The following is a 10900-nucleotide window of genomic DNA, read 5'->3' on the forward strand; positions in this document are numbered from 1 at the left end:
TTTTACTCTTCTTCATCTGAATTGCAATAATAAGACGAAGTGCCATAGCCTATGTACCATGGTCTTCCACTGTCTTGGGTTAAGGTTCTCTTGCTTGAGGGTACACTCGGCACACCCTTCTACCTTGTTTCTCATCCTCTTGCTATTTTCATGTGTTCATAGTTTATATAGGAAAATCTATTTCAACGTTATTATTGTTCTTAAACTTCTCTTGTAGTTTTTACTTATTTTCTTTCCTTACTGCAGGGCTTAGAGCATCCTGCTTTTCCAGCTAGGGTTGTAGGTTTGCAAGTAATAATTTATAATAATAATAATAATAATAATAATAATAATAATAATAATAATAAAAATGGAACTTTGTGGGAATTTTTTGCACATAGGACTCATCTTCGCTTCATCAGTAGGAATATGAATCGGGTAATGCCCCTTCACTTTGTTCTCTTTTTGAGTCACTTAATGTTAGCGTAAAATGCTTATCCTTAATAGACATTTTATGTATATATATATATATATATATATATATATATATATATATATATATATATATATATATATATATATATATGAAATAACCCCAGACAAAAACAAAGGTTAAATCCCTCCATACATTTCAAATGATTGCACAGCACCAACATATTACTATTTTCACAGCTATTACTACTTCTCCGATCTCTTCCAAGACCCCATTGTTCTGGCAAAACGTCACGTCGTCCTGAGGGTTTGTACAATACAAGGAAACGTTTGAAACGTTCGAAGGTCCGACCAGGACAAACATATACGTGACGACCCTGTTCATCTAAACTCCTGACGTTTCCAGATAGTTGCATTGTAACTTCATCATCATAATCGTCATCATTCACATATATAGCCAGTTCCAGCTTCGCATACTTACCTTCCGGCTGCCAGAATGCAAGAGCCCATAGATTGCAATGTTGCAATCCATTCTAAAACAAACAAAAAGAGTAAATGCTTGTAAATGTCTAAAGAATTGTTATTTAAGCATATGGATTCTACACGTTAATATATATATATATATATATATATATATATATATATATATATATATATATATATATATAAACATATATATATATATATATATATATATATATATATATATATATATATATATATATATACCCAAATGTCGCATCAGATTCCGTGAACTTTGGCTGTCACATCTCAAGAGAAATGTTTTCACTACCGAAAAATGTGGGTTGTGTTCGTGAAATATAATGCTGTGCAATTCTCGAGAGCTCTCACTGCAAATCCGTGTTTATCCCTGGAATCAAATTCACATTTGCTGAACAAGACGAGTTTAATATTCATTCGAAATGAAAGCGGGTTTTGACATACGATCGTCTAAAACGTGTTGTTTATGTCAAGTATTTGTGTAAACAAAGGATTTAGATGGAATTCTTTGCATTACAAAAAAAAAAAAAAAAAAAAAAAAAAAAGTGCTACGACGATAATCAAAATATATCAAATACCACAAAACAAATGACTCTAGACTTAGAACTTTGCCGTAGCCACTTCCGTTGACTTCTCTTGTTACGACTAGAGGAGAATTCACACGAAGACTTGTGGTATACTTAATATGTAAAAACATGACGTCACATGTGCTATGATTTACGCCACCGAATATACATTCTATCTCATATCTCTTTTTTCAGAATGGAAATCAGACGAAACTTCATTTCATACCTAAAAGTACTTTCACATTTTACAGATAGGAAACATCAAGTTAAACATGAATAAATATAAATAAATACTTTGGCACGATAAAATCGACGACCAAACTCTGCAGAAGTCCAGATTTTCTGGCACAAAATTTTCGTTGCTTAATTTTGGGGACATACATATTTTAGGGAACCTTTTATGAGAAGTGGAAAATACTAATAATAATAATAATAAGAAGAAGAAGAAGAAGAAGAAGAAGAAGAAGAAGAAGAAGAAGAAGAAGAAGAAGAAGAAGAAGAAGAAGAAGAAGGTAATTTCCAGCAACGTCGAAATAATACCAATCAAATCCTAAAATGAAATTGGCCAAGACTCCCTTGGGATTATAAAAATCACACCATCATCGGGAAATGAAAATCATTTCATTATTGGATTATGAAAATCACATCATGGTCGGGAAATGTAAGTCACATCACGACCGGGAAATAAAAAAACACATCAAGAATAAATATCTCAATAAATCATCATCCATCATGTTTCACAATCATAACCTATTTACTATCAGATGAGTCCATCTCCTTCAAACAATTTACCCGACGAAGAAGAAGAAAAAAAAAAAAATAAACTCATCAGAAATAATCAATTAATGACATCGAATTGCACATATAAAAGTATTTACATAATTTCGCCTTTGATCCGCCGGAATATCAGGTGTTAATTCGTTTTATCAATTAGGACATTATATAAATACTGGCGTCAATTAGAACAGAGCCGGTCCATAAAGTTGGCAGCAGCAGTCTAGCAAATGTTCAAAACGTTTTTAATCAGGTTGCGAGTCATACAAACATCCCTTCAAAGGCCTTTGCAAAACGCTGCTGTTTCACTACCAAATGAAAAGGAATTTTTTTCACGTGTCCTTTTTTTTTTCTGTCCCTCTCCCTTCGCCGGTTTGAAGGAATAGGCAGCGCTCTATCCCTCCCCTTATATCCGTGGGAAGCGAGGAGGAGGAGGAGGAGGAGGAGGACGGAAAAGGGGGGGGGGGGTTTGCTTAGCTAACGAGATGCTGTTGTAAAGGGAAATAAAATGTTAAAAAATACAAGTTTCATTAATCGAATTTCTAGAAGGTTGCCAGAGTCTGCTCTCCTTTGTGAACTGGTTATAAAAAGAATGTCTAACAAGTTTCACACTTGCAACATATTCTCTTTGATTTACGAAAAAGTTAAGCATCAAGTTGCACGCACGCACGTGCACAATGCACATACAAGTCAGATTCATGATATCTGTCAGGCTCGGGTTCGAATCCATGGCGAAGATAAAGGGTTATAAGATATCTATACACAAGAAATAAATCATGTAGTGGCAAGGTGTTTGCCTAGCATTTGGATGGCAGCAGATAGATCCCATCCCGGGGCCTGAGTTTAAGCTGTTTACTGGGGAAGACACTGTTATGCATAGGCACCACAGTGGGTGGGTTGCGCTTGCCCGGCTGACGTCCTGGTGAGCATCCATTCTGATAAAACTGGAACGGAAATCAGACACTTTTAACCATCATAAGAGGGTGAAGCCTGACACGAAGCTACCATTCATATGTGAAAATACTTGCAGTGAATTAGAGGGGTTAATGTAGTGCCATCCCATTTCAGAGGCCAAAAGATCTATTGTTGTGTGTTGTATTTACAGGCTATTTACAAGAACTTGTAAATGCACGGATTTACAGGGGCTGAAAAGTAAACGTGTAAGCAAAGGGGAATATCTTTTATCCTCAGAAAATACATCTCTCTCTCTCTCTCTCTCTCTCTCTCTCTCTCTCTCTCTCTCTCTTTATCACAGGGGTTCCCTCTGTAATCATCCATTTGTATTCCATGCAGTGTCTGGACTTTCCAGTTCCTTCTCTTTCGCCATATATTTGGTCTTCTCCCTTTTCACTCCAATTTCCTACATTTCTTCTTTATTCTGAGGTTTCCCTTCCTACCTGTTTCATAAATGCCATCCTCCTCTTTCGCTGGGATTGCTCTCTCTCTCTCTCTCTCTCTCTCTCTCTCTCTCTCTCTCTCCCTCTCTCTCTCTCTCTCTCTCTCTCCGTAAGTCTTCTATTATGTTGTATGTTTTAAATTTCTTTTCTTTTTACTCTTACCTATTCAACACAAAGGGATTCTCTCAAACGTTCTATCCAACCCTCGTACCTCACTGCCTATCCCTATCTACCAATTCCTCTAAGGGCCTTTTCAATTTTTCTATGCTTCCTTCCCTGCTATCTTTCCTACACTGTATTCCCTTTTCTACTTATATATTAGGTCGAAATCCCCTGCTCTCTCTCTCTCTCTCTCTCTCTCTCTCTCTCTCTCTCTCTCTCTCCAGTAAAAGAGGCGTATCTCTTCCCCGCCAGATGTTTTACAGCTAACGGTGTCCTCTCTCCAGCCCCGATGTAATTGAGTTAGTCACTTTTTTTCAACCAAGGAACTTGTTTTCCACTCTGGACGATGCGATCGTCTGTCTGTTTGTCTGTATGCCATACACGATTAAAATCAATCTTCAAAAATCTGTTATATTATCAATTAAGAATTCAGTATCCTGGTATAATCTAACAATAATTGTTGAAAGAATATAGAGAAAAAGTATAAATCCTAGCACAATATGAAACACAATCTTGATAATATTAGCAAGTGATTCGTTTGAACAAAGTATATTTGAAAAAAAAAAATGTAACATTTTCAAAATCTTTCTCCAAAAATCATGTCATGACTTAATGGCAACCTTAAAAAAATCTAAAAATACTGGTATAACTTGATTGCAACCTTAAAAAATCTCCAATCATCCAGGCATACCTTGATTGCAACCTTAAAAAATCTCCAATCATCCAGGCATACCTTGATTGCAACCTTAAAAAATCTCCAAAATCCTGGCATAACCTAATTACAACCTTTAAAAATTTCTACAAATCCTGGCATAAATTGATTGCAACCTTAAAATATCTCCAAACATCCTGGCATAACTTTATTGCCACCTTAAAAAATTTCCAAAACTCCTGGTATAACTTAATTACAATCTTAAAAATCTATCTCCATAAATCATGGCATATTTGCAACCTTATAAAGGTTTGTATAAGTGCTGGCTTTATCAAAATCCTTTGTTTGCAATGTAAAATATCTATAAATAGTAACAGCATCCAATATGGACAATTTTAAAAAAGAAAAAAACCAAAAAGGAAAAGGGATTTTCAGCTCCTGTTTGTATCGATCCAAATGAACAATGAATAAGAGGTTGGTTAGAAACTGCAGAGGCAGCATCGTGTTTCTTGGGTGTAGCATTTCTATCAAATTTATTAGGCCAACATACGATTTTCTTTAAATGGGATGTTTGGGGCTTTTGAGAATGTATGTATGTATGTAAATGCATACATATATATATGTATGTATATATATATATATATATATGTGTGTGTGTGTGTGTGTCTGTGTGTGTGAGTAAGCATAAATATACACAAATTTCCATTGCATATACTCATCTAAAACTTGAAAACCCGCACCTTCAATAACGCAAATAAAGAAAAAAAAAAATCCAAACGCACTCCTGTCGCTCACCTCTGCCACTTCCCTCAGGACAACACAAGAACAAAGGATGTTTGCAAATGGAATGTAAATAAAGAAGAATGAATGGGGGCTAATGCGCCCCTAGGCTCCCTAACTCTCCCAAGTGGTTTTCGGGATTTCAAGAACAAAACAACGCGGGGCATTAAGAAACCAAACAACATTTCCCTTTGGTTTTATCGATTTGAGAACCAAATGACGGAGAGTATCAAGAAGGGAAGTCGAATTGGGTTAAAGGCCGCTCATGAATGGCAGACGCAAGGCATAGTGGACGTTGTCTTAGCAAGCAGGACAATGCCCTGGAGACTGATCATATATAAAGCCCCTTCTACACTCAAGCTAGGACCAGGGAGGGCAAAACAATGGGTGCTGATGACACAGCAATTATACCTTCAGGATCCCCCAAACCACGAATCCTTAGCTCACAAGGATGGTGAGGTTTCAGCGACCAAAGGAACTAACGAGTTTGAGCGGGATTCGAGCCCAAGTCAGGGATGTTACCACTTAGGCCACTACAACCAGGGAATTGTATTGAATCGATGAAAAATTCACAAACATTGAAATAATAGATAGATATTCCTGATCTATTCAGATTCTTAGTCGAATCGCTCATTTATTTAACAAGAAATTGTGTCTTTCCTATGTCATCTCGAGTCCTTCATTGTTCGTTATCCAAAGATCTTCAAAAGAAACGATACAACATTAGGAGGGAATATCTCTCTCTCTCTCTCTCTCTCTCTCCTCTCTCTCTCTCTCTCTCTCTCTCTCTCTCTCTCTCTCTCATTTTCCAGGTGGCTGAATAATACCGTGGTTCATTTTATCTGCCAAAGCAATTTTTGTCTTTCTTTAAAATGCACCCGTCTAACCCTCTGCAGCACCATGCACTTACACAGACGACTTATATTGCAAAGACTATCCAGTTTTAATAATAATAATAATAATAATAATAATAATAATAATAATAATAATAGTAATAATCATAATAATAGATAATAATCATAATAATAATAATAATGATAATCTTTATTGTTTGTTACTATTAATACAGTACTACTATTAGCCGAACTACAACCCTGGTTAAACAAAATCTACTTCGCAGAAGGAAGTAAAGATGTAAAGAATGAATTATGAAGGAAATAAAAAAGTAAAGAATGAATTGTGAATAAAAAAAAGTACGGAATGAATTATGAAGGAGATAAAGAAGTACAGAGTGAATTACAAAGGAAATGAAGAAGTACAGAATGAATGACGAAGGAAATAAAGAAGTAAAGAATGAATTATGAAGGAAATAAAGAAGTAAAGAATGAATTATGAAATAATAAAGAAGTACAGAATAAATTATGAAGGAAATAAAGCAGTAGAAAATGAATTGTGAATAAATAAAGAACAACAAAATGAATTTTTGAAGGTAATTAAAGAAGTAAAGAATGAATGACGAAGGAAATGAAGAAGTAGAGAATGAATTATGAAAGGGAAATATCAAAGGAAAACCCAGCAAGAGAAAGACAATCAACTCTGAAATGAGATTTCTCTCAAGTTGCAATGATGGCTTAAAAGTTAGTGGTTGTGGATCTCAAATGCACCGCGTAAACAATGCCACAGAAACGGAAGAATTAATGAGCAAATGCGAAGCAATTGCAATTTTAGACGTTCTTCGACATGCATGAAGGAAAGGCAGTTTGATTAATATTTCTTGGAGGTGTAATAAGGACTTAAAATTGGATTTAAAGTTTGTTAAGATGGTTGTGTATTAGAAGTTATCAGCTACTAAAGTCGCTACAGAGATTTCGGGCGAATTAAGCCCCACCCCTTGATCACGTTATTGCAAATCCCCGTTTTCTCCCTTTAAAAATATCAACGTGGTAGACAACTTGATTGGTTATGACGTCATCAGGGGGGTGGGGCTTATTTCACCCGGAATCATTCGGGTGACTATAAGAGAAGAGCAATGTTTGGGAGAACTAAGGATTAATATCCTTCGATTCCTAAATTGGGCAAAAATATTCCTGCAGAAGAAAAATGATGAGAGAATTTCCCAGACGGGAAATAATCTCCTGCAAAATATCGTGGGAGGAAATGAATTGGTTGAATATATAAGGGAAATTTAGGTTGCTGGGTTGTACATCAGCGGAAACAATAAAGCCTATGCTTGAAATTAGAAAGATTGAAACGCAGGATAACAAAGGAATGAAATTTGGAGCGTAAAAGATAAAACTGTTGTTTAAACAGGCATCCTTCTTTCATGTTTTATATATATATATATATATATATATATATATATATATATATATATATATATATATATATATATATACATATATATACATATATATATACACATATACATATATAAATATATATATATTATATATATATGTATATATATATATTATATATATATATATATATTCCTCAATTAGGGATTGATACCGTATGTAAAGAAGTAAACCAAATAATAGACTTTAAACCAACAGAGAGAAAACAGCTACCATCGTAATATCAAAACAAAAGTGGGAGGGTTAAAAGAATGAGAGTGAATCAAAAACTATTTCCTAAAAGTGTGGTATAAGACAGCAGGAGAGAATTGAGAATTCGTTCAGTGGAAGGTTTCTTTAAGGAATTTTATAGTGTTTTACACATGTCTAAGCCCTTTGTCCTGCACTGGACTAGAAACGGCCGCATTTGTTGTTGTTGCTGTATTTGTTTTAATTTAAGGGCCCCCTTTTTCTAAATGATATATCTATAAGAAATATTGAAATCCAGTCTATTTTAATTTACAAACATTCTCTCAATGAATTTTTTTTTTTCGGATATATTTCATTGAAGGTGTTAACCCTGATCTCAACCTTGTCTTTACCAGGGGTTAGGGTCAACACTTTTTTGGGAAGGGGGGGGGGGTTGCTCCCCTTCGGCAAACACCTCTCCTCAATCCCCATAGCTGAAACCCATAGGAAGGGATGCCTTCGACCCCCTTTTTTCCTATTTCCTTTTATCCTCCTCCAGGGAGAGAGACTCGATCGAACAGACTCCTATTTGAATAGAAATTGGATACTCAAAATATTAGACTTGAATGGCTGAACTGATTTATCGCTTCCTTTTTCTTTTCTCGCGTCTGGCTGGAGTTTTAGAAGGATTCGCTTAATGGAACTTTTAATTAATTACCTGATTATATAAATTAAAATATATGAAGTTGGCCTGGAGGCCAATCAGCGCTGAAATTGCACCATGAAGTAAAAGTCACCGTCTAATTAATATCTGCTAGTGTACGTGACCTATCAAAAATGACGACTAAATATTTAGATAGATATGCGCGCAAATGCGCGCGCACACAGATTCAACAAAAACACATCAAGAATAAATATCTCAATAAGTCATCATCCATCCAGCATGTTCCACAATCATAACCTATTTACTATCAGATGAGTCCATCTCCTTCAAACGATTTACCCAAAGAAGAAAAAAATAAAATAAACTCATCAGAAATAATCAATTAATGACATCGAATTGCAGCAAATAAAAGTATTTACATAATTTCGCCTTTGATCCGCCGGAATATCAGGTGTTAATTCGTTTTATCAATTAGGACATTAACATAAATACTGGCGTCAATTAGAACAGAGCCGGTCCATAAAGTTGGCAGAAGCAGTCTAGCAAACGTTTTTAATCAGGTTGCGAGTCATACAAACCTCCCTTCAAAGGCCTTTGCAAAACGCTGCTGTTTCACTACCAAATGAAAAGGAATTTTTTTTCACGTGTCCTTTTTTTTTCTTTTCTGTCCCTCTCCCTTCGCCGGTTTGAAGGAATAGGCAGCGCATCTATCCCTTCCCTACTATCCTAGGGAAACGAGGAGGAGGAGGAGGAGGAGGAGGAGGAGGAAGAGGGAGGAGAAGGAGGAGGAGGAGGAGGAGGAAGGGGAGGAGAAGGAGGAGGAGGAGGAGGAGGAGGAGGGGGAGGACGGGGGAGGGGGGAGGAGGAGGAGGAGGTCCTTGGCTAACGAGATGCTGTTGTAAAGAAGGAAAAAAAAATGTTAAAAATACAAGTTTCATTAATCGAATTTCTTGAAGGTTGCCAGAGTCAGCTCTCCTTTGTGAACTGGTTATAAAAAAAAAGTTTCACTCTAGCAACATATTCTCTTTGATTTACGAAGAAGTTAAGCATCAACTTGCACGCACGCACGCACGTACACACTGCATATACAAGTCAGATTCTTGATATCTGTCAGGCTCGGGTTCGAATCCATGGCGAAGATGAAGGGATATAAGATATTTATACACATAAGAAATAAATCTTGTAGTGGTAAGGTGTTTGCCTAGCATTTGGATGGCAGCAGATCGATCCCATCCCGGGACCGTGAGTTTAACTGTTTACTGGGGAAGCCACTGCTGTGCTTAGGCACCACAGTGGGTGGGTTAGGCCTGCCCAGCCGACGTTCCGGTGAGCATCTATTCTGATGAAACTGGAACGGAAATCAGACGCCTTTAACGTTTTTAAGAGGGTGAAGCCTGGCACGAAGCTACCATCCATATGTGAAAATACTCGCAGTGAATTAGAGGGGTTAATTAGTGCCATCCCCCCTCCATAGGCCAAAAGACCTATTGGTGTGTGCTTTATTTACAAGCGATTTACAGCGGATGAAAAGTAAACGTGTAAGCAAAGGGGAACATCTTTTATCCTCAGAAAATACATCTCTCTCTCTCTCTCTCTCTCTCTCTCTCTCTCTCTCTCTCTCTCTCTCTCTCTCTTTATCACAGGGGTTCCCTCTGTAATCATCCATTTGTATTCCATGCAGTTTCTGGACTTTCCAGTTCCTTCTCTTTCGCCATATATTTGGTCTTCTCCCTTTTCACTCCAATTTCCTACATTTCTTCTTTATTCCGAGGTTTCCCTTCCTACCTGTCTCATATATGCCAAGCTCTTCTTTCCCTGAGATTGTTCTCTCTCTCTCTCTCTCTCTCTCTCTCTCTCTCTCTCTCTCTCTCTCTCTCTCTCTCTCTCTCTCTCTCTCTCTCCGTATGTCTTCTATTATGGTGTACATTTTAAAGTTCTTTTCTTTTTATTCTTATCTATTCAACATGAAGGGATTCTCTCTAACGTACTATCCAACCCTCGTACCTCACTGCCTATCCCTATCTACCAATACCCCCAAGGGCCTTTTAAATTTTTCTATGATTCCTTCCCCCATATCATTCCTACACTGTATTGCCTTTTCTACTTATAAATTAAGTCGAAATCCCCCCCCCTCTCTCTCTCTCTCTCTCTCTCTCTCTCTCTCTCTCTCTCTCTCCTCTCTCCTCTCCAGTAATAGAGGCGTATCTCTTCCCCGCCAGATGTTTTACAGCTAACGGTGTCCTCTCTCCAGCCCTGATGTAATTGAGTTAGTCACTTTTTTTTCAACCAAGGAACTTGTTTTCCACTTTGGAGGATGCCATCGTCTGTCAGTTTGTCTGTATGCCATACACGATTCAAATCAATCTTCAAAAATCTGTTATATTGTCAATAAAGAATGAAGTATCCTGGTATAATCTAACAATAATTGTTTAATTAGAATATAGGAAAAATGTATAAATCCTAGCACAATATGAAACACAATCTTGATAATACTAGCAAGTGATTCGTTTGAACAAGGTATATTTGAA

Source organism: Palaemon carinicauda, chromosome 29 (assembly GCF_036898095.1).
Source record: "Palaemon carinicauda isolate YSFRI2023 chromosome 29, ASM3689809v2, whole genome shotgun sequence".
Taxonomy (NCBI): Eukaryota; Metazoa; Arthropoda; class Malacostraca; order Decapoda; family Palaemonidae; genus Palaemon; species Palaemon carinicauda.